General features: G+C 59.7%; 2 long non-coding RNA genes across 3 annotated transcripts; both read left to right on the top strand.

The window, feature by feature from the left end:
- The first annotated feature begins 678 nt into the window (after nucleotides 1-678).
- LOC116665506 lies at nucleotides 679-6,442 on the top strand. 2 transcript variants are annotated; one of them, XR_004322171.1, is made up of 4 exons: nucleotides 679-3,406; nucleotides 3,520-3,707; nucleotides 4,595-4,640; nucleotides 4,843-6,442. It is a non-coding gene; the product is annotated as an uncharacterized LOC116665506 (long non-coding RNA). The 2 variants fall into 2 exon arrangements; XR_004322170.1 differs by having other exon boundaries at nucleotides 4,595-6,442.
- A 37-nt stretch (nucleotides 6,443-6,479) lies between these two features.
- LOC116665507 lies at nucleotides 6,480-20,069 on the top strand. The gene is made up of 3 exons (XR_004322172.1): nucleotides 6,480-6,794; nucleotides 14,220-14,325; nucleotides 19,559-20,069. It is a non-coding gene; the product is annotated as an uncharacterized LOC116665507 (long non-coding RNA).
- Nucleotides 20,070-24,115: the final 4,046 nt, after the last annotated feature.

The raw sequence follows: 24,115 nt of genomic DNA, 5'->3' as shown, positions 1-24,115 counted from the left end.
GCCTAGACTCCAGCCCGTCTGCAGGTCCACACCGGGGGAAGGCCCAGGGGCATTTTTAAAGCCTCACAGTGATTCCAGTGTCCAGCTGAGGGCTCGGCAGCACTGCATTCGGGGCCAGGGGCACAGGTGCGGGAGCCGGCAGAGATGGATGGGGCGTGTGCTCCCAGCCGGGTCTTTAGACGGAGCCGCACAGCCGGCCGCCTGCCTGTCTTGTCTCTGGAAACGTCTGCGGGGCCATTAATGCTCCAACTCTCCCGACTTCTCCTGTCACTTCTCAGGGGTGGGGCCGGGCCTGTCTCTTCTGAGCTTGGACGCAGTTCCCTTGTGCGCAGGGGTTGTTCTCGTGAAACACCGCACAACTCCTGGGCTTGCTCCAGGAGCTGCTGAGGACCGTGCCGCCAGAGAGCCTGGCTCTCAGCGTGGAGAGGGCTGGGCCTGACCTGCCGCTCCCCACAGCACCTAGAAGCTTCCAGAGCAGGCGAAGCCGACGGACCCCTGCCAGGGAAGTGTGTCCCCGTGAGGTCTAGCTGCGGCTTTGTCCTCCAGCCCCCTCAAGAGGAGGCCACTGGTTGGCCCTACACAAAGACTGGGGTAACCAAGACATGCCCCCGGGTCCCCATGTCATATGGCCACTACATGTCCTCCCGTGGCCATGGCTGCGGGCGTAGGGGGCTTATTCCCAGTCCCTGAGCCGTGAGGAGAGCCTGTGGGCCTGGAGGAAGCAGAGAGGGGCCGAGGGACTCGGTCCCTTGCTCCAGGCTGGGGTGGACAGGCTCTCCCTCTGCCCCATCTCCACCTCCCTGTCTCTCTCCATCCCCGTCTCCCGCCGTCCCCACTGGGCGGCCCCCACCGTTCAGCTGTGCGGTGCTTCTCCCTCTGTGAATCTGCTAAGTTCTGTCTGGAGGCTGCAGCAGGAGGTGTGGGCTTTTACTGCCTTCATGGTGATCCCTCTTCTCACTCATCTGTCTGTCTGTCTGTCTCTTATCGAGCAAGTCCACAGTTTATGGATGTATGACTGCATGTAACAACTAGCTAATGTCCCAGCTGAAAAAAACACGGCGAAAACTTATTAATCTTAGTTTGTACAAGATCAACTTTCTGTCTGAATCCAGGTCTTCAACAGAAAGTGTCAACTGAAGCACAGCTCTGTGCAAAATACACATTTTGTGAAATTCAGCCCTTTTCACTTGTTTAGCTCCATTACAGGCCTAGACTAATGACACTGACAGCCGGATACTGGCAGTGATCTGCTGGGAATGTAAGCAGAGTGTAAGCTATGTGTTTATAACAGTTTTTTTCCCCAGGAGAGACATCTTAAACCATCTTCCCGAGGCGGACGTGGATGCCCTCGGTAACCCGTGGAACGTCCTAACTCCAGCATCCCCTCCTCTGTGAGGCCCGTCCGTGGAAGCAGAGACCACTCCTCCCCAAGCCTGCATGTGGGTGGATGCCACGCACCGCCGCTCAGGGCGGGTGTCCCCACCTCCTCCCAGACACGGCCAAGCAGCTGAGACCACTGCAGGTGGCGGTGGTGAGACCGGGGTGCCGCGGGTGCTTGGGTTCCACGCCACCACAGAAGGACATGTCCGGTCACCAGGCCCAGAGGTGGAAGGAGACCTGGGGCCACTACGTCGGTCTGCGCACCACAGCTGCGGGCGTGTGGCCTGGGTGTGCCACACACTCGCTGAGCCTCAGTCTCAATTCAAAGATAAGAGACACTGACCTCACTGCTGCGCGGGTTTGCCGGGAGGACGGCGGCTGATATGAGGTGCAGGGAGGAGCGCGTGCAGGAGGTCGGGGAACGTGAAGGCATTTTGAAGGGTGGAGTGTTCCACACACTCGAGGCACCGCCAGCATTGGGTTACGGCATCCAGGAGTCTGCGGGGTGTGTACTAACCAACCAGCCAGCTGCGTGCACGCCTGGACCCCTCACCTGTGACGGCGGCCTGAGCCCACTGCTGGAGTTGCTGCTGTGGGATCAGTCCTGCAGAGATGCCCGGCCCCTGGTGCTGTGAGCCGCAGACCATGTGGGCAGCCGCCGCACCCCCAGGAGGGGCTGCCCCTGGGAAAGCTCCTCCCTGCACCTGGAGGCCTCCAGACCAGGGTTGCCAGCCTCTGGCCCCTCACAGTAATGCAGACCTGTCCTCCCGGCCAATGACCAAGGACTCAAGTTAGGACTGGTTAGACTGATGCCCACACTAAGTGTACGTGTCAACCCACGGGAATTCAGCAGTGGCCGTGCCCCACAGCTGCCACAGAGCCTGTGGGAGAGGAGGGAGGGTTTGGGGGCAGAGGAGTGGCAGGAAGTGCCACGTTCTTGAGCCTGCCACCCCCTAGCCCGCCATAGCTCAGGGGGCACCCAGGAGGGTGGTCCTGGTGAGGGGCCCACCTCCACCTCAAGGGGACAGGCCCAGCAGCTCCCAGCGGGAAAGGCCCAAAGCCAGATGACCCCAGAGCCCACCTGTAGGGCAGTGCACCCCGAGCTCAGGAGTGAAGTTGTGCTCCCAAAAATGCAGAACAAAGACCTGTCGCAGGGGGAGCCCAGCTGTGAGCACGAGGCCAGCGGGAGGCCCGGTTCCAGTGGTCAGGTTAGAGCCTCAGCAGGGTGACCTGACCCCACGGAGCAGCGAGCTGACCCAGGCCCCCAGCTGTCCCTGCCTGTGGCTGGGAAGCCGGAGAGCCCAGGGCTGCTCGGAGCCTGGAGCACAAGAGAGAGCGGAGCCGCAGACCACAAATCCACCCGCATGAAGAGCAGGTGCCCCACGTTTGGTGTCCGAAGACCTCGGTCCCTCTCACCACTCGTGGGCCACGTGGCTCTGAGCCTCCCTTCCCTTGCCCAGCAGGTGGGGAGAAAAGTGCCCACCTGACCAGACACGTGGTTCGTCCAAGTCTCAGAAGCAAAGAGACTGTTACCAGGGAGCTCCTGCTCAGCTCTGGACATTCACGCTCGGCTGGGACTCGAGAGCCGTTATCAACAGCTTTGAGCCACAAGGTGACGGTGAGTAGGGGGACCTCTGTTGATGTCACTTTGTGGAGCACATTTTGTGGGGCAGGAGGCACCAGAGGTCCACAGCGTCTCCTCCTGCAGGTGCCCACGGAGCCCCACCACCCCTGCCATGTTCCGTGATGCCTGCTCGGCCCTGGTGGCGTCCCCGGGCGAGGTCGACCCGGTGGCTTCATCGTGCATGGTCGGGGGGTCTGTCTGCACCCCTGGCACGGGGCCTCCTGGGCCCGCCCTCGCTGTGTGCAGAGGCCGTCTCTGGGCCGTGGAGGGCTGTTTGCACACGGCGGATTCTGGGGAAACGATGTGCAGCTTCCAGACAAGCGCCTGCAGTAACTCCCTGTGCTCCACATTGCGTTCCTCCTGCAGCCACAACCAGTGCTGGGAGCCCCCACCCAGGAGAAGGTGGGGGAGGATGGGGGCCCGGCAGAGCGGGGAGGGCGGGCGGGCAGAGGGCAGCTCCCACAGCCAGGCCTCAGGCTGCTTCTCGTTCTTCTGAGCCTTCCCATCACCTGCAGAGGCTGACTGTCGACTCTGGCCACATCCCAGCAGCCGCCTGACCCGGAAGGGCCTCCCCAGTCTCCCTCCTCAGGGTGCCCCGTGCACCCAGCGTCGGAGCAAGCCGGCCCGCATCAGCGCTCCCAGGAACTGAGCCCAAGGCTGGGGGAGGCCCCTGCTGTGTCCTCAGCAGCCTGGCCTGCTCATGGTAAGTGGTCCGTAAATCTGTGTTGGATGGGCTGATGGACACGGGGACAGGCAGGTGGACGTACAGAAGCACCCCTGGCTGCGGGGACGGATGGGTGGACGAGTGGGTGGACGTTGGGAGGGGTGGTGGTGAGAAAGACAGGACGGGGCAGAATCTGACTGTTGGCTCGGAGACGGTGCAGCGGGAGAGCTGTGCTGGAAACCCCTGCAAGCAGACCGAAGTGAGTCATCTCAATGTCTACACGGCCTGTCAGTGCCCACCCTCTGCCCCGCAGACGGCACCGGGAGTGTGCGGAACCGGTCTCAGGTTCTGCACTGTCTGCACCGCCCCAGGTTCACTGGAGATGGGTCATCTCCGCGTGCCCTCCCACAAGCCCTGTGCCTCGTCCCCACTTCGCTGCCTGGGCTCCAGAGACAGTCTCTTTCCCAAACAGGGGTGTTTCCAAGCAGTCGAGAGGGAAGGCCAGGCGGTGTTTGGGGGACGGTGTCCCTCCCCCACAAGCCTTCCTGCGGGCTCTGCCCTGGCCCCTGTGGTGGTGGTTCAGTGCCTTGGTGCTGCCCCCTCCACAGTCTCAGGCCCCCTCTCCAAACACACAACCCCCTTGGACCCGACATGCACAGGCCAGGCAGCAGCAGCGCCTGGGGACTCTGACTGCCCCACTGGCCACTAGGCTGGACAGCAGCGTCGGAGCGGAGGCGCCGTCGGGGGGAAGCATTTGGCCCTGCTGGACTCTGCCCCCCGGCGACATCACCAGCCCTGGGACCCCGCTCATGGGGGGAGGGGGCTGGGTGCAGCAGTGCCCTGTAGCCTGGGCCTGACACTTAAGAAGACACTCAGATTCTGATCTGCGATGTTTATTCCAAACTTGGTTTTCCCATCTATCACAGAACGCGGTAACAAGCAGAGAGATGCCGCCTCTGCCGTTCCATAAAGGTAGGTGCTTTGGTGAACGTGCGTCTCCTGGTCAGGCCGCGCTGCCAGAAGAACAGTGTGAACTGATGCAGTTCTAAATCTTGCAATTTCCTCGTGAACATCGTAATCACATGTAAAGGCATTAATTTGCTAAGTGCAGACATTTAGAACATAAAGTCACTTCTGACAGTCCCGTTGACCGCTTCCTCTCTTCCTCTGCTAGGAGTGCCGCACCCGAACTCTTGCCCCCGAAGGGGAAATGGCCCCGTCACTCCTGGCTTCTGGAGGGCTTTCCTGGTCCCCTCGCAGCACGATGTTTCGCACTCGCTGGTTTTTATGTTTGTTTCATTAATGAGGGAAGGAAGGAAGGAGGAGGGAGGGAGGCTCTCGGATCCTGACCCACCTTCCTCGTGGAACTTTGATCAGGCTCTCAGCTGCCCTTGGTCTGGTTTCCTCGTCTCCGGCCGGGGGTGGGCACGTCCTCAACCTCTGGAGCCTGCAGGGCGTTTACGGCTCAGGCTCGGGGTCCGACAGAGCTGAATTAACCAACCGTCTGAATTCTGCCCTCACCCAAGCCTCCACGTCTTCATCTGTAAGTTGAGAATCAGCCCAAGCTCGCAGGACGTGGGACAGGAAGTGGTCAGCCCAGCTCCGTCCTGCGGCTCAACTGCAGCCACTGTCACCAAAGAGCACTGACGTGGAAACGTGGGCACACGTTTCCGTGGACTTGTGGGCCCACAGGCCCTGGTTTTCCTTTCTTAGTGCTGAGTGCCACGTCCCCACCTCGGAGGGACCAATGGCCCCTGAGGGCCGTGAGTGGGGCCGTGAGTCCCAGGGACTCTCTGCTTGGTGGCAGCGGCAAGGGGTGGACTGGGGCCAGGTCCTTGTGCACGTGGCTGCAGGGCTGCACCAAGCCTCCCAGAAGCCCCCCACCGTCCCACACAGGCTGAGGGACACGGCACCCCGGCCCCAGAGACCCGGAAGCCCCTAGTCTCCCTCTCGCCACCGTCCTGACTTTGACGTCCCACAAACGCTTCCTGGGCTACTGCTGGGAGCCGGCACTGGGCCTGGGGCTCCTGCAGTCCTGCCCGGCAGTCTCAGTCTGTAGGAAACTAAATGTAAAGCAACCACATGTCCAAATGCAGCATCGCACGACGCCCTGCGTGTCGTGAAGGTGACACAGAGGCTGTTAAACAGGAGGACTTAGCTTAGGTGGGGGTGGCCAGGCTGCGCAGAGCGGTGCTCACAGGGGCCTGGGGTGCTGGGCGCCCCTGGAGGACTGGGGGCTGACAGCTGGGCCCCAACGCAGCCCTTGGTTGGAGGTGTGCCCAGCGGGGCCTCTTACCTCTTGGTTGGCTGGACTGGCAGCCTTGGTGACTACATCCCAGAGCCACTGGCGGGAGGGAGGGTCTTCACTGGGGGTGGGCGTGGGGGGGCCACCCATGCCCCGGGCGTTGGTGCCTCAGGGCCACCCGCCGCCCCAGCACCTCTCCCTGGCTCCCGTCTTAGCCCGTTTGCTTCAGCCTCACTTCGCCCGCCTGTCCTGTCGCCTCACAACGTAATTCACGCTGCTGTTGGAGGGGCGCTTGGGCCCGAAACCCAGTCCTGCCTATTTTCAACCCAGTATCCTCCAGTGGCTCCCGGAGGCCCTCAGGTCGAGAGTGAGGTCCGTGACCTGCCTGCACCCAGTTCCACACCCCCCCCCCAGCTTCCCCACCATCCGCATGAAGCTTCCTTCAGCCTCACGGAACCTCTCACGGGCCCGAATTCGAGACACTCCCTCACCCTCGACCTGGGCACATGCTTTCCCCCTCCCCCACCCTCAGGACCCGCCTCCCCCTGGCCCGGGGCCGGGCCTCCTCTCTCTCCAGCGGCCGTGAACTCCTCAGGGAGGGCGGCCCTCGAGGGACCTGACTCGCTGCCGGGCTCACTCGCCTGCCCTCAAACCGGCCCGTGAGGACCGCAGGGCAAAGACCTGCGTCCGTGCCTGGGTGTCCTGAACCCCACACGACACCTGAGCTACAGCAAGGACAGGGGAAAAGGGAGTTTTGGATGAAAAGGTGACTTTCTGTCCCTCTCTGGTTCTCTAGGGAAGTCAAGAGAAGTTGTATGAGTCACAATGCTTTGACCCAGTGGCCAGTTTACATGGTTCACAGCACGAATCGCTGAATGGAGGTAATTTGAGGAAAACAGGGCACTGGGTCTCTGAGGGAATTCCCTAAAACCCCAAGTTAGTAAGTAGAAACTGGCTGCCATTTCGAGGAATGGTGAGATTTCTTTTTGGCAACGTTGCTCTCTCAAACGTCCACACTCAGGCCTTGCTGTCGAGCAGCAGCGCGAGCTCAAGCTGAGCGCCCTTCCCGCCTGGTGTGCTGCGAGGCAGGGCCCGGCCTCCGACAGCACCTCCTAAGGAAGAGGCCTTGGTGTCTACGTTCATCGTGATCTAACCGACTCCTCTAGGGGTGAGACTGTTTTATAACAAATCCTGGCTGCGCATCTGCGACATGCGCGCCCCCGCGGCCAAGTTCACTCTCCCAGCTGGCCTGTGGTGCAAGCACATCGACCCCTAGAATTTCACGGCTAGGAAGCTGAGCCCACGGAGACAGTAACCGGCAAGCTAGCGTCACAGTCGGGAGGGGCCAGGGCCAGAGTGCAAACCCCGGCGGTCTTACCGGCGGTTACTCACGGCTCGTGGTGTTGTGTTTTCTCCAAGTCTCTGTCACACGTGATTTTCAACCAAGACCCTATATTTAAAAAGTTATCCACATGGCGCCTCCTGGCAAGACTAGACGCCGCGCTTCCTCAGGGGGCGGTCTGTTCACGGGCCCATCACGGTGATTTCGCCTGGGCTTAGAGTCTCGCTGCAGCTCTCGGATCCTGCAGTCTTCCTCTCGGGGGTGAGAAGGAAGAGGTGGCAGCAGTGGCTGCTTGGAAGGCTCCGAGGAGTGACCGCCGACCTGGATCTGGTCCTGAGGGGAGAGACTCCAAACTTTCCTAGTTTCTGGTGGTGGAGCACCTGTCCTTGTGGTCCAATGGGGCTCACTGACCGCCCAGGTAAACAGGCCCTCAGTGCCAGCTGCAGCCTCTGCTGGTGCCGCTCTGGGTGTGTGCCTGTGTCCTGGGAGCCACGTCGTCCTGGCTGTCCCCGGACGTGGGGACGTCCTCACTAGGGACGACGCAGGCCCCTGTGGCCCCGCATCGGCCACGTGGTCGTGGCTCCGGTCACTAGGTGTGCATGGACCGTGTCCGGTCCTCCTCCTCTCTCTGGGTGTGGGCCTGTGGGAACTCCACGCCGTGTCGTCCGTGAAGAAGGAGTGAACCAGAGGGCTCTCCCTTCTCCACCCCAAGGTGTTGCCTGCTCGCTTGCATCCGGCCTCTTCTCTGCCCTGTTGGCAGGACCAGAGTGTTGTTTGTCTGCCAGCAGCGGATTCGGAATGTCCTCTGGGAGGCCTCGGGGGAAGGGAGCAGCTTCCTCGTCAGGGATGCCTCAGGGCAGCCAGAGCCCCTCGCCTGTGGCCTGTGACGTCTGTGCCCCTAGCTGCCCTCCCGGTGTGCCTGTGAGTCCCTGAGGGGGGCCGTGTGGCCGGCAGTGGGCAGCTGTCCTCCTCTGGGCACTTGCTGAGTCTCAGACTCTGTGAGTCCGATGACCAAGCCAGGGGACTCTGAGCCCTTCCAGGAAACTGGGGAGCTGGTGCTCACGGCTTGGGGTCAGACGGGGCTGCTGACCTCTGAGAGGGCCTGGCCCCCAGAGAGACGCGCCAACAGCTTCTTCATCAAATAGGTCAGCGCCTTAACACAAGGCCGTGTGTACGCAGTGATGAAGGTGAGAAAATACAAGTACGCAGCACTGGGGGAGGAAAACCCTGCGCCACGCCCCCAGCACCGCCGCGGGCTCCTCAGAGTCTTCCTGGGGGTATGTTTGAACCAACAGGGAGCGAACCTCCTAACCTGCGGAGCGAGGCAGGTTTTCACTCGGTAGCACATCAGGAACGACTCTGTAGTTGCATTTCTCTTAGGACACATTGCAGAGTGAAGGCAAAGAACCACCTGTGGGCCACAGAGGTCTGCACACCGTGGGCGGGGCAGGCTGTGTGCACTCTCTGCTCCTCCCAGGTGCCAAGAGACGAGCAGCGTTGGGGGTGTGGGGGGTGTGGGGGGTGTACTTACTCGTGTAATAACACCTCCTGAGTAACTGTTAGGTATTAAGCACTGTTTTAGGCACTGAGATGACATGTCTGAATAACAAGATTCTTGTTCTCACGAAGTTCATATTCTGGAAGGTCTGAATTTGGCCATTTTGGGGCACAGGACATAGATTACAAGGAGGAGAAATATACTTGATGCCAGAATATTTTTGTTCACAGATAACTTGTGAAATATCAATGAAAAAATTGGTACCTTCTATTGCAACTGAACGTTTGTAGCTGTTAAGGTGCTACACTCTGATTTAACTCTTTTTAAGGATTCATTCAAAAATTTCCCAAAATTCTCTATTCAAATCTAAAAGAAAGTGGAACATTAATCTTGTTTAAAATAACTTTTTATTATGGTCTTTAATTCAATGCATGAACAGATTTAATTTTAAAAGCCGTAATTATGTGTTTATTACATGTTCAGAGATCTGAGCAATACCCGAGGGGAGGCTGCCCAGCTGTGGAGGTCAGTTTTAACGACAATCTACCATCCACCAGGGAACGGGCTGGGGCAGAGAGCTCCCTGCAGGCGCTGGCGTCCCGGCGGCGATGCACGCGGTCTCCACCACCCACAGACTCCCCGGATTCCGGCAGTTTCTTTCCTTTCCTGACACTTGGTAAATGCAGAGAGTGAGGCCCTGGCACCAGCCTTGCGTCCCTTCCTCTGCAACGTCTGCACGCAGGGCCATGCTGTCTCCCTGTGGACTCTCACCAGCTGTGGCTTTTCCTCATCAAGGTCTTCCTGACTCAGCAAAGGAAATCCCAACACTCCACGGAGCTAAAAGCGGGAAAAGCCACCTTGGTCACACATCATGATGGACGCGGGCAGTTGTCCGAGGAAGGAGTTGCCATGGATGCCACACGAGGGTCCCCAGATCTCTGGTCTGAACACCCCTGAGTCCCTTCAAGGGGCCCCAGAAGGCGACACTGAGAAGGCGGATTCCCTTCCCTCTTTCCAGCCACGCTCCTCCGAGGAGCAAGCTGGCAGGCATGGGAGCAGGACGTTTGCAGACAAATATTCTGAGGAAATGACTTGTCCGGTGTGTCCACGGGGTTGGGCGGAGCCCTGCTGCCGAAAACCCTGCGGAGAACAGAACGACGTGTTAGGCCTGGAGCCGCCAAGCCGTGGGGCTGCGTCTCCGGTGTTTGGGCACACCAGCCTCAGTTCTGGGAGGATCCACCCCGATGGGTTCAGGTACCCCTCCCGAGACCGCAGGCCCCGACGCCATCGGCCTCTCCTGGGGCCCCTGCCCCTCCGGCAGGGCTGTGCAGCGCCGGGCAGTCAGGTCGGCGTCTCCCTGTCACCGCGCACGGCACACGCACATGAGAACGAGGCTGAGAGCAAACACCATGCTGATACCTGATAAGCAGTATCCGGGAGAAGGGCTCGGGCTCTTCGTCCCCTGAGGAGCGGGGCCTCAGTGGTAGGACCAGGGGAGGCGTCAGCTTGTGTAAAGAAGTCATCTGAGAAAGTCCTGGAGTGGCTGAGGCGACGATAGAGACGACGTCTGTTCTGAGCACAAACTTGCTGCTGAGCTGCAAGCCGCAGCAGGAGCCTCCCCGATGCCCCTCTAAGAGCAAAACAGAAGACAGCGGCAGGTCCCTCCAGAGTGGAGGGAGGGAGCCGGGACCGCCCAGGTGGTGGCCTTGTCATGCCAACATCCACGCAGCACCCCCCCTCGCTTCTCGCCTGAGGCACCGCCTTGCCTGGGGCTGCCGCTCTGCAGAGACGCCCTCCTGGGCTGCCCCAGGCACCCCCGGGGGCCTGACGTGGGGCTGAGGCTCATTGAGGCACCTGGCCCATTGCCTGGTTGGGACCATCTGCTGGTCACACGTGCGAAGTTCTGATTCTAAAGTCGATCGTAGCACAGAGCCTACAGTGCTGGTGATTCTACTCCGGGATCCCCGTCCCCCGGGGACGCAGCATCGGGGCGGAGGCAGCCCCACTCGCCCGGCCAGCCCTTCCCTCCAAAAGGAGGGCCTGGATGCTCTCTTGTGAAAACAGGCCTGAGACACAGGACGGGCCGGCCTTGCCACCAGCCCAGGCCAGGGGGCCGTTCTCTCCGCACACAGAGGCCTGTGAAGGGCGGGCTTCGGGGTCTGTGTCCAGCGGGACTTCTTCCTGCCAGGCTCGGGTAAGATCTCAGCCTCCCCTGAGGCTGGGAGAGCTTTCTGGGACAAGGCTGAGGGATCTTTCCAGTTCACAAGGTGGTTCCAAGGCCACCTGCATAACCCACTTGCTGGAGTCCAGGGTCTGGACCTGCACACTGTGACCCTGGGGACCGGGTCACTGGTCAGGGCTAGCCTGGGCGCGGCAGGGTGTGGGCAGCACTGGGACAGCCGAAAACATCTCCAGACGCTGGCCAATGCCCCGCAGGGACAAAAGCCTGTTAGGACGCCCAGGACCACGAGAGGATTCCTCCTCTTCATGGTGTTGCTCCTTCCAGACAGAGCAGAAATCTAATCAGGAGCAGCTGTATAATTTGCAGAGCCAAGTGCAAAAAAGAAAAAAAAAAATTCAGGGCTTCTAGTTCAAAAACTACATGACACCAACTGTTAGATGAGGCGTGGGTCCTGCTGGTCACGGTCACCCGCCCCTGAGGTTGGCCCTGAATCGAACGTAGTGCCCGGAAAGCAGCAAGTCACACGCACGGCGGCACACCTGCTCCCCTCTCCGTGCAGACTCTCAGACTTAGTGGAGGGAACGCCAGCCTGCGGTGTGGGTGCCCCAGCCCAGCACTGTCCTGACCTGAGTGGCTTTGTCACCGAGGGGCCCACGTCCTCCAACAGGCCTGGCCTCCGCGGGACATGAGGTGCCTGAAAGCAGCGAGAGTCGCCTCGCCCAGAACTCAGGGGGAGTCCCTGAAGACAGGAGCGATTTTCCATCATGTGCACCCTGTGCCTATCACAGGCACCGAGTCATTTATTGTGGTTAAAAAACAAACAAAAAAAAGCTTAACATAAACCATCCCATCCATTTCTACGTGCACAGGTCAGGGATGCTGAGCACACTCACGTTGCTGTGTGGCTGATCCCCAACCTTCCTCTTGCAGACCTGAAACTGCATGAAACGCAGCTCCCTGCCCCCCTCAGCCCCTGCAAACGTCGGTCCACCTTCTGACTGTGGAACTGACTGACCGAGGCAGCTACATGGGTGCAGGTGTGCAGTGTCTGTTTGCTTGTGAATGGCTAGTTTCACTGGGCGCAGTGTCCTCGGGTCTGTCCTTGTTGCAGCGTTATCGCAGAATCTCCTTCCTTTGCATTTTTCCATTATGTCTTTACTTTTCCCTTCTGGGTTGGTGGAGCTGTAACTGACACACACACGAGGTTCAGGGTGGACAGCTGCGTGGTCTGACTCGCACACATCACGGGGTGAGGACCGGAAGGCTTAGAGAAATTCATCGCCTCGTAGGGGTGCGAAAGAAGAACTGCCTTCTGCTTGTGATGAGAACTAGGCTTCGCGCTCTCAGCGACGTTCATGTGCAGCAGCCAGCAGTGCTCCTCGTGTTTAGCGTGTGTGTTTATTTGTCTCGTAGCTGAAATCGTGCCTTCTGACCACCTTCATCCAACCACCCCCCCCCCCCCCCCCCCCCGCTGGTAACCACAACCTGATCTCTCTCCCATGAGTTTCTTTGTTTTTGAAGTCCTTCCCCTTCAACATCCCTGGGTGGTGTTCCATTGTGTGCGCAGACCACAAGCGCTGCTCCTCTCACCTGTCAGACGGCGCGTGGGCTGCTTCCGTGTTCTAGCAACTGTGAACAATGCTGCTCTGCACACGGGTGTACCGGTGTCTTTTTGAGACCCTGCTCTCATTTCTTTTGGGTATATGCCCAGCAGTGGAATTGCTGGATCATATGGTAATTCTATGTTTTATTTTCCAAGAAACCACAGTAGAGTTTTCCATAGAATCTGCACCATTTTCAATTGCACCAACACTGCACGATTCCAGTTCCTCCACATTCTCACCAACACTCGTCATTCTCTGGTCGGCTTGTCCGTCTGCCTTTACAGTAAGCGCCCTGACAGCCGCGGTGGTGTCTCCCTGAGGACCTGGTCTGCGCTTCCCTAGTGACGCGTGGTGCTGAGCATCTTGTCGTGCGTCTGTTGGCCAGTTGTGTGTCTTCTCTGGAGAAAAGTCAATTCAGGTCCCTTGTCCACTTTGCGGTTGTCACTGAGCCGCAGGTGCTCTTTGTGCGTTCTGGACCTGGACTCTCCACTAGGTGTGGAATTCGCAGGCACTTCCTCTCACTGTGCAGCCTGCCCTTCACTGTGTTGACTCTAACGTTTGACGGAAAATTTTTTACTTTTGATGAAATCCAGCAGCTCTGTTTTCACTTCTGTTGCCTGTGCTTTTGGTGTGACATCCAGGAAATTCTTGTCAAATCCAATGTCCTTTACTCCATGTTTCCTTCTAGGAGCTTACAATTTGGGCTCTTATATTTATGTTTTTGATTAATTTGAGTTACCTTTTGCATATGGTGTAAGGTTAGAACCAGACTTTTCCTTTGCACGTGGATGTCTTGTTTCCCCAGACCATTTGCTGAAGAGACCTTCCTTTCCCTCTGAGTCATGTTGGCGCCCCACACCCCATCAAGGTCATGTGACCACACGCTCAGGATTCAGCCCTGTGGTCTCTGCTCCGCTCCGCGGGTCTACGTCCGCCTTTGCGCCAGCGCCACTCTGTTTTGGTTGCTGTATGTTTGTAGTAATTGTTGAAATCAGGAAGTGTGAGACCTCCAGCTTGGTTCTTTTTCAAAATTGTTCCAGCTATTTGGGTTCCTTGAAGCTCTGTCTGAATTTTAGGATGGATTTTTCTATTTTCACAAAAATACCGCAGGGATTCCGACAGAGGCTGTGTCTAACCTGCGGGTGACGTGGGCAGCACTGGCGTTTTCACAACGTCAGTTTCTCTGACCCATGAACACAAATGCCTTTCCACTTATGGAGGTCGTCTTCACTTTCTTCTCGCAACGTTTTTTAGTCTTAAGGGTACAAGCCTTTTCCCTCCTTGTCGAAGCGTATTCCTAGGTATTTTATTCCTTTTTGATGACATTGTAAGTGGGTGTTTCTTTATTTCCTCTTTGGATTGTTTGCTGTTAGTATAGAAATGCAACTGATTTTTTGTGTGTTGATTTCATATCCTGAAACTTTGCTGAATACGTTAATTAGTTCTGATGGTAATTTTTGTGGGTCGGACATTCAACAATTTTTAAGCAAACATAATACTTGCATTGGTCTTACTGGGAGTAACTGTAAGTAACATTCATTGAACACTAACAATGTGCCAAGCCCCTCTGCGTCATTTCTAGCCTCATTTTGTATCTAAAAGCTTTCTTTCCTTTTAGATGGACATCATCTCTTAAACGCCCAAATAGCCCTGTGAAAGATCATTTTCTCCATTTTACAGAGGAGAAACTGAGGTCCCCACGTTAAGGGGTGTGTAGGTGCCAGACATGGGACGTTCAGCCGACAGTTTCTGCTTGGAGCCCCCGTCCTCTGCGCTGGTTCACAGAGTAAGTGAGTCGTGACACCCATTCATGGGTTTCCTTTTGTTGTTGTTGTTTTGTTTTTGTTGTTATTCCTTTTGATTTACACAACCCTCTTCAGCACATCTTTAACCACCATAGGAGCTTTAATTAAAAAACATTAAAAAGGCCTTTCAATGGCTTTGTCTGTAACCTCAAAGAACCAAAGGACCAACTGATGCCCCATCTGTTCTTAATACAGCAGCGTAAATAAAAGCGAATATACTTTAGCACCCACACAAGCCTGACTCAAAGGAAAATTACTTACAGGCTATGGAAACCCACGGGAGCAGCGCTCCACCCAGCAGAAGGCACACTGGGCTGAGGCTCGGTGGCCCGTCTGGGCCACGAGAGCCTGGGGGAGGCTCTGCTCCACTGGTCAAGGAAGGGCATCAGGAGATATGGGCCGCCGGACGAGTGGCCCTTGAAGAAGTCGCTGCTTCCTTTGGGAACTGCTGGCTTTAACTCGGCTGCAGACCCGGCGCCACACCCAGAGGCCCTCTGCTCCAGCGTTGGCCTCACACAGGCCTGCACGAGCTTCTGCCCAGGGGCCGGTGACACTGGCTTTTTGTTCTTTGTTTCCCACTTGGCTTGGACAGACAGAGGCTGCCATCTTGGAGGCTGTAGCTTGCCTGTTGGGGCGGCTTCACCCGCTCCACACGCTGGCGGAGCCCCACCGGCCCTCTCTTCTCTCAGGGGAGCGGTCAGAGTGGCCAGGGTGGTGGGAGGTGTTTTGGAGGTGTAAGCCGAGTGGCAAAACCAGCACGGCTCCAGGCGGGGCCTGGAAGAGGCTGGGTCACTGCTCTTGGTGGACAAGAGACTGACCTCACCACCCACAAAGTTCTTGCACCGCTGTTGACAAGGACTTTTTCCCCATTTAACAGCCCTGTCAAGACACCATGCTTGGCCTTAAAGACGCAATTCCCCCAGAAACGCCTGGCTGAGGGTGCTACCAGGCCAGGGGTGAGAGGAGGGGAGGACAGAGCCAGGACGACTGTGGGCTCAGCAGGAGGAGGGAGGTGGGAGGGAGAGGACAGCGCTCTGGTGAGGGCCCTGTGGTCAGAGTGCGTGGGTGACGCCCAGGTGGACGCAGCCTGGGGCACAGGGGGGGAGGCGCGTCTGCAGGCAAGGCGGCTCTCTGGCTGGGCTCGACCGTCAGGCTGAGAGGACAGCGGGCCAGAGCAGAGGACGCCCACGGACACAGCCTGTTCAGTGTGTCTGGGTCCTGCCACCTCCTCACCTCGGGGAGGCAGTCGGGCTGGGTCCCTTGCATTCAGGAGACTTGGTGGGGGCCCAGGGCCACCATGTGGGCCGCAGGCTCGGCAGCAGCTCTGTTTCACGGTCGGAGGAACTTGGGCAGGGAGGCCCAGCCCCGGCCCTCTCCCCACGAAGAGCACAGCCAGAGGGCAGGTGGGGCCCGAGGCTGCGGGAGTTTCCCCGGAAAAAGATGAACGTGAGGCTGCTTTTCTTTCCTGGGTTTGGATGGGACAGAGTCAGAAAATGCTTCTGAAAAGCACACACAGCACCCCCGCCTATGGGTTGCTGGCCCAAGGCCCAGCCCTGCCCAGGCCTGAGGGGGGGTGCGGCCCCGCTGCGCGTGAGGAAGGGGCCAGGTGAGGAGGAGCCATGTGGCAGAGGGCTGGCCTGAGTCGCGTGCCCGCGGCCACACGCCTCTCTGGGGATGGGACACGCTAGGGTGGGGCTGCCTGCACGGCTTTCTGGGGCGTGGGTTTCGGATAGAGCAGGATGGGAGGAACCGGCGTGTCCTGAACGACTGTAGGTTGGGGGCAGCGGGGCCGGCCCTCCTCTGGCTCTCATGCCAGCTGCTCCCCGGCTTGGGAAAGCACTGGGCAGCTGTGAAGGCCACTGAGGGCCCGGGGGGCCCGAGCCCCTGGGTGGCCTCACTTCCTGAAAACCCCAGGACCCAGGACGAGGAGAACGAGGACACGAGGTCTCAGGACTCCATCTCTGCCACCTGGTGGGGTTCTGAGCCCACCCCTTACCCGCGGGACCCCGACAAAGGTGGATTTCAAAGTTGAGTAGCACCGAGATCCCCTGCATGGACGCACGGCCCCGCCCTCCAGAAGCCGGGACCCCTCCCAGGGCCTCGCCCTGAGGCTCAGACCAGTCTGGTGGACACAGCACGGACCAGCCCCCAGGAAGGCGCCCAGCCGGGAAGGGGCCTGTGACTGGCTGTTGGGACCCCTCTGTCCCCATCCGCTCCTTTGGAATTTTCTACTGTTTGGTCTGTCTTTGTCGCTGTATCCACATTCCCTGCTTTGGAGGAGCTGGGGGCGCTGTTTTGGGGACCTCCCTGAGGTCAGATCAGCTCAGTGGTTCTTCCCAAAGGAAATGGGCCCGAGTCTGAAAACCGGCCTGACACACCGAGGCGCTGGGAGGAGAGGAGCTCCTTACTCCATGTCAAAGATGTCGAGCTGCAGAAACTTAAGTCTCACGTGGCGCGAGCGATGCGGGGCGAGCCCTCTCTGGTCGGCTCCGAGGCCCAGCCTCGCTCAGCACCCGCCCGCGGGGGACCTCGGCCGGCCTGGCTCTGTCGCAGCTACTCTCTGTTTTGTGACTTCAACGTCCAAACCAAGCTGAGGCCACAGTTCCCCGCTGTGCTCTGTCGCGGCCTGGAACGGCACGAGGGTCACCGCTCTCATCACAGTCCACGTCTGGGAGGGTGGGGTGGACCCTGCCCAGCGAGACGGATGGCACCGGGCCTCGGTTTCATGTCTGGTCTGCGATGGGGTCTTGACATCTCTCTGCAGCTGCCTCGAGTCTCCCAGACCCCAGGGCTTATCCCGGGACCACCGGGCAGGGGTCTCCCCGTGGCCTCTGCAAGAGCCAGTGGGAGCCTCCACGCCATGTGTCCACCCCTCGTCTGGCCTTCCATCCCCTCCCTGGACCCCAGGCCCCTGAGTGCAGACCCAGAGGGAGCCCCAGCCCGGAGCCCCTCCCCACGTGCTCCCCCGTCACATTCCCCCACCTTTCACATCCCAACTCCAGCCCAGGCTCTGGCTGCCCCTTTTGCCCTGGGGCAGGTATCCATTTGTCACAAAGTTCCCCAGACACCCTGCCTGGTGGAAACTGTGGCCCAGGTGTGGCCCTACCAGGCCATCAGCCCTGCCGCTTCCCCAGGGCCCTGAGGCTGGATTCGCCACCTTATGTGACTTGCAACGGTCCTGCGAGCTCCTCCTTACAGACACAGGCACTTGCCGAGCCTCGGGCCTCGTCTGCTGCGGCAGAGATGGCAAGGGCCCCGTCTCCCACTAACCCTCCTGCTGTTGTGGCCCTCAGCAGAGAGCTGGGTTGGCCCGGTGGCCCTGGCCCTGAGCCTCCTCTCACGCCTCACCCCCGGCTCTCTGCTCCAGGGAGGCCTGAGGCGGTCACTTGATGCCTCCCGATTAGCCGGTTTCACAGAGGCCAGAACCAAGCCCTGAGGGGGTGACTAGGTCCTTCCTGCCCCGACGACCCCTCGCCCGCCCAGGACTCTGCCTCCTTGAGCCTGAGGCTGCTTCTAAAGGGAACTTCAGTCCTCCTGGAAGGAGACCACCACCCTGGGACCCAAACTCATCGCCCCCAGGCCAGGGGGTGGGGGGCCTGGGGCGTCCGGCCTGAGCGGCTGCTGGGGGAAAGAAGCCGCTTGCGTGCACCAGGGACCCCCGGGCAGCAGGACGCACTCCAGGGATGAGGCTCTCAGGCAGCCCCTGAGGCACGTCCCCCGCTCAGCTGCTGCAGCCCTGCCCGGCCCACTGGCTGCAAGGCCTCTCCCGCCCCATGGCCTCGCAGCTGCACGCCTTTGATCTAAATCCCCCCTGGACGCAGCCACCACTTGCAACAGCTTCCTGCCGGTTTCGTGTTCCCAGGCGGTCAGTCCTGTGTCCTCCACTCCCTCCAGGGCGCCGGGGGCCCTTGAGTGATGACAACACGTGGGCCTTTGCTGGCCTTCCAGTGTCTGACCTCAGGGGATCCCTCCCTCCCCCTCCCACTGGTGCTTCCACTGAGGTGGCCACAGTTCACCAGCTGTCGTCCCCGCCCGGCCCCCCACCGGCCACTCACTTTCAAAGGCCTGCATGTCCTCCCGGTCTCCTGGGGCAGAGCAGGCCCGGCTGTCCCAGCCCCACGGCCGGGGGTGGGAAAGCAGTGAGTGCCCGGGGCGGGGTCCACCCGTGCCCCCCTCCGGCCTCCCGGGGCCTGCTCAGCCCCTGGTCAACGCTGGTTGCCTGGGAAACTGCAGGCATTTTAAGTGAAGACAAGCCTTGAGGGCCACCCGGGAAAGGGTGGTTGCCCCTACCACATGTCCATCGCCCGGTGCTAGGGACACAGACCAGGTCGTGGCCCAGGCCAGAGGCCAGAGGAGGGCCTCACACCTGCCTCCTCCTCTGTGTCCACAGAGACCTGCCTAGGCCTCAGCCTCTAGCCAGGGGGACGCCACCTGGGCGGGCCTGTGGCCAGCACAGGGCCAGGAGAGCGTGCTGGGGGTGGGCGTGTGCGGAGGTCGAGAACCCCCACCAAGGGCGACCCCCCTCAGCGAGACTCCCCTCAGCGAGACCTTCCTCAGGCAGGAGCCTGGACCCAAGGTCACAGGAGTTTTCCAGCAAGAACTCCAGGCCTCCATCTGCAGTGACCAGTGACTCAAATCAGAAAATACACCTCATGCTAGACTGACTGTGTCCAGGCCAGAGTGGCAGGGGCTTCGGTCTAGCCGTGGCCTGCGTGCTGTTCTCAGGAACCAAGAAAACCCCACCAGGCCACGTGGGTTCTCCGAGGCGGGTTTCACACGGAGGTCCCACACAGCACCGTATCGAGACGCGGACCACACAGAAGCCCGCGTGTGAGAAGGCGACCTCAGAGTGCCCTAGACGAGGTCCAGCATGACGACTCTGTGATGTTTAGTCGCGAAGGCTGTAGAATAGGCCATAATTTGCACCACAGTTTGTTTCTCCATTCATGGATTTTTGAGTTGTTTTCATTCTTTTGTAAGAGCAACGCTGAAAGGGAAACTCTCACCTAGGAATCGTGGAGAGAGATGAGAGCGGGCGGGAGGGGGCAGGGGGCTCAGCCGGGACTGAGGGCTGCGTCTACTCTCAACTGCCCCTGGACGGAGGGCCCTGCATCGCCCAGGTCACCCGGCCCCACGTGCCTGCCCTGGGGCCTGTGAGACCTGGGCCCGTCTGCCAGCCTTCTCTCTGCGCTGACCCTAGCTCTGTTTCCCCAGGAAAGCCTGTGTCTTTGCTCTGCATTCTCTGGGACGTTCTGGAAGTCCCTCCAAGGCTGTGCATGACACTGAGGGACTTGCGGGACCAGCTGGGCCACACACGGAAAGGACCCGCAGAGGCGTCTGAAGACCCGGGTGCAGCTGGAGGCCATGGGGCAGCATCCAGAAAGGTCTGATGCTGGCAGGAGGAGCATGGACAGACCAGAGCCGTCCCCACACTCGGCACCCGGAGGTCTCAGGGGAGGCACTGGAAAGCGGGACACAGGCCCTGACCCAGAGACCCAGCGCCCACCGGCAAGGTGGGCCGAGCTCAGGGGCAGCAGAGCCCGCCCAGGCCCATCCACCCTGCAGTGCCTTCCATCTGAGAAAGACAAGACTCAAGCTGCCTTCTTTACCTTCATCCGTTACCATTTCAAAAAATTTGCTGTAGTGACATCTTCCAAGAATAACCAATTACGCATTTTTTCCTTAAAAAAGTTTAGTAATTCCTTTGATATTGCTTACAAAGAAAGGCCCTTCTAATATATTTACAAGTCTTATAGTCGTTTACTTGCATTGATCATACCGTGTATTACTAGTGGTGCTTTGTGAGCGCTGATTCGTTCAGAACATCAGATGACAACTTTGTGTTTCCAGTGTTGCCGTGAACTCAGGGACCTGAGCGTTCAGGGTGTCCCGTCCACCGCGGTCACCATCGCCTCGCCTTCCCACGGGTGAGAGGCAGGAGCCTGGCAGCCCCCTGACCATCTGACCTGGAACTGGCCGTTTCCTTGGGCTCCTCTTTTCCGCAGTGAGAGTTTGTCATTTGGTGTTTTGCTCCTGGGGCGTCTGGAATCTTGCTTTGTGTTTGGTGTGAGGAGGGATCCGTCCCCCAGCCATCTCGCTTGGTGGGAAACGGAAGAGGCCTGTGCAGGGAGAGGGGCCCAGGAGGGGCGGCGTCCGGGCAGCATCTCCTAGCTCAGACTCGGACGGGGCAGCTGTGGGGCCAGCAGGGGACCAGCGCCACTGAGCAAGCACCGGGGGAGGGTCTGGAGATGTGGCTCCAGCAAACCAGGCCAGCCCCAGAGCTCGCCTCCCCTCAGGCTGCAGATGAAGCCACTGGCAACACAGGTTATTTGCAACCGGAAAATGTGTCCATCACGTCTTTGTGGGTAAGAGAAACTGGAACCACGTTTAGAGCCGATGGCTAGCAGGACCTGCAGGGGCTCCGGGGAGCCGCACGGCAGGCCCCACGCCTCACGCACCGCCCCTTCCGCGAGGTGTGCCGTCAGCCGGCGGGCCTCCTCCCCGTCCCGGGGCCACAGGTGAGCCTCCGGGCCCCGCCCCGCGCGCTCCGCCTGCTCCGGGCGGGCGCAAGTGCTGCCTTGCGGGAAAGGCTCCGTGATGTTTTAGTTAAACGGCCTGCGGCCGTGAGGTGGGAGCGCAGCTCAGCGAGACCCCACTGATTCTTCGCAAGTTTAAATTTGCACGAAGTCAGGTAACTGCTCTCTCTCAAAAAGCGTTTTAAATACGTAGGAATTCGTTAATCCTTTAATAGCAGGAGGACAAACAAGGCAAGACTTTGTACCTTCACCTGTACTTACTTCCTGCTAAATTTTTGAGACATCTTTTCGATGCCTGTCCTTGACCTAAAGGACACTAGAAACAAGGGTGTCAGGCATCCCATTCATTCACTCAATATTTGCCGACTTCCCACTTTTTTAAAAGGCACTTTTTTGACAGAAATTGGGCATCAGAGCCTTTGGGGGCTGCAGGGAAGAGCCCAGTCCTCAGGGTGGGGCTGAAGCTTCTCTGAAGGTGGGTCCCTGCTGGGGACCCTGGGCACTGCCCCCACCAACGCAGGAGACCCAGGACCGAGCGGTGGCCTCTGGCCGGCAGCTGGGACCATGTTCTCCCCCATCTGCTGTCCCACTGGCCCCGTCCTGACACTCAACTCACCGAAGAGCAGATTTCTCTGTGGGAACCAGCCCAGGGCCTCCTGCAGCCCAGGGTCCCATCCAGACGCAGCAGGTCCTGGCCGTCTGCTCACCTGCCGCCCTGCCCCATGGAACACGCTGCTCGCTCTGTTCCTTCTGCGTCTCCTCCCTGCAGCCTTTTGCGCAGCGACCGGGCAGTTCCCGCTGCTCTGAGACCACTCCTGCTCATCTCCTCTGTATGCTGAGCCCAGGATCAGTGCCGCTTACACAGTGGGAGGTTTTAAAGTGTCCCCTGAGTGACAGGAAGAGGGAGGAGGTCAGACCGCGCACAAATCCCGCGTTTCCGATCCACCTGCTGCAGGGTGTGCAGCACGACTGGCGGGAACCGCCCCCGCCCCTGCCCCGGGACCGCGCATTTCATCTGCGAGCCTGGCTCCTCTGCAGCCTGTGCGCAGAGTCAGGAGGGGTGAGGGTGGCGAGCAGCCCTGCAAACAGACTCCCTGTGCCCGCTGACCCTCCCACCTGCCGTCCAGGGTGCCCAGTCCCAGAGTCCCCGGGGCAGTTCCTCACTGGGTCCCGTTACTCACACGCTCACGACGATTTCCTCCGCTGACCCTGGACATGCTACGAGAGGGACATGCATGGGGACAGGAGGCTTGTTGGGCAGATGCTACAGAAAGACCCTGGGACCCTGAGAAAGGGGATCCCTTCGCCCTGCAGGTCATCAGACTGGCCCACCCAGGAAAGGACCTGACGTAAAGGTGCCCAGACACAGCAGGAAGCCCGGATTCCCCTGCAGGCTGGTGTCCTTGTGTCCGTGTGTGTGTCTGTGTGCATGTGTCTGTGCGTGTGTCTGCATATGTGTGCGTATAGACGTGTTATCCCCTCCCCTCCTCTGAGTGTGTGTCTGCACACACGCACGTGCACAGGTGTAAATCCAGGGGCTGTAGGCCGTGCTCATATCCGAGTCCCTGTGACTTACCTCTCGGTGGCCATGCTGAACTTGGGAGGACGGTCTGGGCCACCGGGTCAGGGACCAGCTCGAAGTGTCTCAAGCACCATGGGGAGCAGTGTCCTCACAGTGAGAAGCTGATCATGAACACAGCCAGGAGGAAGGACGCCCCGGGACCAACAGCGTGCAGCTTTGTGCAGGCATCACACCCTCACTCAACCCGCTTAGTCTCCAGGTCCCACTTCTCCTGCCCTGCTCCAAGTGTGCCCAGTGGCGTGGTTGTCCTTGTGCTGGAAGGACTGGGCACCCGATGGAGATGGCAAACTACAGGTGAAGCATGAAGATAGCGTGAGTTCACAGCACAACTGCACAGTCACATAGACGACACCCACACCTGTCTACACAGTCACACGGGACAGACGCCCCGTCTACACGGTCACGTGGGAGAAAACCCATCTACACGGTCACACGTGTCAGATGCCCCCCGTCTACATGGTCACGTGGGAGAAACCCCGTCTACACGGTCACCTGGGGCCAACCCTCCTGCCTCCCCCGGAAGCTGTCGTGCGGTCTTTGCTGGTGGAGCAGTCCAGGTAGACGAGGGATGGCCTGTGCTCTCGTGGCCGGCAGCGCCTGGGGCTCCCGGGCTGGGTCCCGCCAGCTGCTTGCCGCTGATTCGAGCTCGTGAGTCCTACGTTGGGCTTGTAGTTAGGGGACGCGTGGGTCTGGTGTCCTCCTGGCCCCCCGCCCCTGTTGGCTGCTGGCTTCCTGGGATTGCTCTGCCTTCAGGAACAAGGGCCCCGCCTCTGTCTCCCACACAGGCTGCGTCCAGACCCCCTCGTCCAGCGTGCCACCTGGACACCCACTGGCAGGGTGGGCGCCGCTGAGCCTGAGGGCGGCTCCAAGCCCTGGGGCCAGGGCCTAGCGAAGTGACCGAATCCCCACTCCCCCTCAGAAGGCTGCTTCAAGTCCACTTCTTCTCCAAAGATAATCTTCCTACTATTGTCTCATAATTAAAAACATCTACTTCTTTCCAGCAGACACCCAGATTCATCTCTTTTTCTTCTTAAAATATCCTTTTCTTTGAAGACAGAGGCCATGGAGGCAGGTGGGGAGTCGGCCGTCCTGGTGGCCTCTCCGCTGGGCAGCTGGATGACCTCCTGCAGGGTGGCCCGGGGCCCACGTGGTCCAGCTCTGCCTTCAGCATGAAGCAAGTTATGTGACAAAGACAGTGAGTGGAGTGGCCAAGGCATGCTATCTTAGGTCACAGGCTCTGGGAGGGGGGCAGGGAGGGCTGGCTGGGCACCGATGCCCCACCACCTGGCCCCGCCTGGACAGGACACCGGCCCCCTTGCCCAGCCCGGGTGCTTGTGGGCCAGACTACAGTCAGCCCAGGCCTTGCTGCAGGGAGGGGTGTGAGGAAAGAGGGAGTGGGTGTGGTTGCTGAGCAGACATGGCCCAGTGGTCCCTGCGATTCAGGGACCTGACTGACCGGGGAGAGCACCCCAGGTCTGAGGGTGGAGCACGTGGGAGGCACTTTGCACACGGGGACCCCAGGCCGCCTCACACAGCGACCGGTGAGCCATGGGGTCGTGGCCTCCCAGGGCTGCTCTGGGACGGGGCGAGCTGACCTGCAGGCACCCGGCGCGATGCCTGGCCTCTGGCAGACCCTGCCCCTGTCGTCGTTAA

This window comes from Camelus ferus, chromosome 8 (assembly GCF_009834535.1).
Source record: "Camelus ferus isolate YT-003-E chromosome 8, BCGSAC_Cfer_1.0, whole genome shotgun sequence".
Lineage (NCBI taxonomy): Eukaryota > Metazoa > Chordata > Mammalia > Artiodactyla > Camelidae > Camelus > Camelus ferus.
The sequence above is the reverse complement of the archived record's forward strand: the minus strand, read 5'-3'. Positions and strand labels throughout refer to the sequence as shown.